We start from the raw sequence: 3,185 nt of genomic DNA, 5'->3' as shown, positions 1-3,185 counted from the left end.
GGAAAGAAGGGATTTAAAGACCATTTTGGTAAACACCTTTCTGTCACTTGTGAAAACAATGTTACAAATATAATGTAGCTTATTTATCCTTTTTGAACTATGATTGTGCCAACTAGTTTAACTGTACTGTGAATTCTCCCCATGATTTAAGCCACAAAATCTGAACAGTGAATGCTATGATTCTAGTGAGAAGAATAATTACAATAGTAATATTTTCATTTCTTGGAATTACAGGGTGAACCCCAATAAATAACCAGCTTAGTCCCAAAATGATAAACTTGCGAGAATATGAAAATCATGCTTTTCCATAAATATGAAAGGAAAGCATGATTTAATATTTCATACCTTGGGAGTGTGAGCTGCATCCTAGAAGCAATCAGCCACAGTAAACTATTTTGTTATTTCATACTGTATGCAATATGTAGTACTGAAGAACTAATGCAATTGGCTCAGGCAAGCTAAAATTTTGTTCAAGACAAAGATTTTTCCAGCATTTCTCTTAATTTTTCATATACTTATTGATTTTTGTTTTATATGTAGTATTACTTAGCTGCTCAAATACTTTAATGCCCTGAGCTTTTATTGCATAATACTTTTTAGGAGGAGGTTTTAGATATGCTGGGAACTCCCACATAAGGAGCATGTGATAAAAGCCAAGGCTATGCAGACTGTAACTGCCTGCTGCAAATCTCTGAAAATACCCTGAAAAACTAAAGCATGCAAAAAATGTCTGATTCCTAGTACAACTTGTTGCACAATATTCACTCCCCTTTGGTCTAACAGAACTCTAGTCTGTTGACCTTCTGGATAGTCTCTTGCATGAGTGGGGTGACTGAGGAAATTATTTTCCAGTGAAACTCTGAGAATTAGTGGAGATTTATCTTTTAACTTGTTTATCTGTATATTTATGAAGAGAGGTACACATACTCAGAAAAATGATTTGATAGATGGTACTTTTATCCCACTCAGTCTCTTGTACGCATACAGGGGGGTACATCTTATCAATAATGATCAATGTATTTTCAGGTGTGTGCAAGTGAACATAAGGTTGTGTTAGGTGATACAATTTTAAAAATTTGTTGTCTCTTTTTTTTCGGTTGGCCACTACTTTGGCATGTGTTGGGGTAGTGAATCTGGTACGTTAGGATTTACAAAAATCCTCAGGTGCCATACTCCACTGACTGTTTTTTCAAAAGATGTACCTAAAGGAACATGCCTAGTAACAACAGAATGTATATGGAAATATAAAAATCTGTTTCTCATTCAAGTAGAAGTGAAACTTCAGTCTGTGTTGGCTAGTCTAATTGTGAGGTGGTTAGAATATGCTTTTTTTGGGGAGCGATGTTTTAATTAGCCTTAAAGGTAAGTTGCTAAAGAAGTAACACTGTTACTTGTGTGCTCATGAAGATATATCACAGGGTAATAAACACAATTTTTGTTTGTTATAATGATTATAATAAATCCAAAACTCTTGATGGAAGCCACAGCCTTCCCTCTCACAAGGATTATAATGAATAATTATAATAGAATAGAATGTTGAATCCACCTTTTTAATTTTAAGTACATTAAAAGAATTGCCGTTTCCTTCTGTTGCCTCATTTACAAGTACCAAGTTATGTGGTAATTATAAGATAATTCAGTAACACTCTAAAATAATGATTCAGCTAATTAATGCTGAATTACAGAGGCAATCCTGCACAGGTACTCATAAGTAACATCCACATCAGTACCAACCAGTTTCATTGTGATTAATGTTATTATAGCAAACACCAAAGGAACTGAATGTGATTAGGCTATTTCTTGAAAATGTGTACTGTTTCTTGAAAATGTTTACTGTGTCTCAAAAATGTTTACTGAAATTTGTTTATAAAACTGTGGGATTTATCTTATCTTGTGGCCCACAGCATCATTAATGGGGGGGAATAGGGAGGGGCAGATCATAGGAAATCTCTTTTCGTATGCAGCCCCAGTGCAAGCTTCTTAAGAGAACTATGGAGACTAGTTTCCACTTCAGTAGCATCTTGGCATTAACTCATAATCACAAAGGGGTGTGGGCTGTTGGCTATGAGCCATGACCATTCCCCAGGTGGCAAGAAGTATGTTGCCACCTACAGTCTCTGAACACTCAACCATTATGGGGAACTTTTTGCTCGGAGCCAGGAGTATAACCCTTTAAGTAACAGCCCCATTCTTTTCCTTTGTCCAGCATGACTTCTACAAATAAAGGCAGATTCATCATTTGTCTTTGGAGATTCACATACATTTGGTAAGATAGTTTTGCATGCATTTTTTTAACTATCTTTTTGGATTTCCTCTGAAAGGAGGAAAAAAAGTTCTTCAAATTAATTGAGCTACTTTTTCTTCAAAATAGAATAATATTTATTAAGGCATATGATACAGGGTTAGTCATTTAATTTATGTGACACCAATCACTGGCACAAGCAATTTTAGGTATTTTTTAATTTGTTCAGAAATTCCAAGAAAGCTTAACTGGTTCCCTCCCCACTAAGCTGACAGCATCATTTAGAAAGATGAAGGAAGTAAAACTCATTCCTGAAAGCAATATTTCTGGCAATGCCATTGAAATGCTTACTGATTCTAGCTGGAATTAACACTGATGTTACTTCCCAGTGTACCATTTTTCCATAGACAAGACTTATCAGTCTGGCATGGCATTTAAGATTTCTCTTCACAGAATACCTTCCTATATGGAGAAAGAAAAGAGAAAAACTAAGAAAGGTGAATTTAAACATAATTGATGGCAATTGGGAAACTTAATACAAATTCATCTTTATTTAAAAGATAATGGTAAGTTGTTATTTTTTTTTCTTTTTTAACAAGGTGTTTATAAAACCTTCTTAAAAGTTTTAGGACAATTCCTAGAGTGTCGTACACAAAACCTGTGCATCACTTAAGATCTTTTGCCTCTGATTTCATTCTTAGTTGTGCATATCTTCATAGTGTCAGGGGATAGCAATCTTGGTGGTAGCAGATCTACTCCATACACACTGTTCTGGCTCCAAGTTGCTCCAAGTTGACAAACAGCCGATCAGAGTGTGAAGAAGCATTCCTACAAGTGGCAGCGCACCACCATGATGGCGGGACACATGGCTTTGCCCCCCCTGCTCTGCTCCCTGCAGGTGGCGATGGTGGAGCAGAGAAAGAGGGGTAGGCCACCAGAGCGG

The 3,185-nt window shown here is 36.1% G+C and overlaps 1 long non-coding RNA gene across 1 annotated transcript in view; it reads left to right on the top strand.

Moving 5' to 3' along the window:
• The window catches only part of LOC112549518, a 19,381-nt gene extending 16,618 nt beyond the window's left edge, over window positions 1–2,763 (top strand). Inside the window, exons 2-3 of the long non-coding RNA XR_003092951.1 lie at window positions 2,207–2,266; window positions 2,696–2,763. This is a non-coding gene — a long non-coding RNA (uncharacterized LOC112549518). The remainder of the gene's footprint in view (window positions 1–2,206; window positions 2,267–2,695) is intronic.
• The last annotated feature ends 422 nt before the right edge of the window (window positions 2,764–3,185 follow it).

This window comes from Alligator sinensis, unplaced genomic scaffold (genome assembly GCF_000455745.1).
Source record: "Alligator sinensis unplaced genomic scaffold, ASM45574v1 scaffold169_1, whole genome shotgun sequence".
Lineage (NCBI taxonomy): Eukaryota > Metazoa > Chordata > Crocodylia > Alligatoridae > Alligator > Alligator sinensis.
The sequence above is the reverse complement of the archived record's forward strand: the minus strand, read 5'-3'. Positions and strand labels throughout refer to the sequence as shown.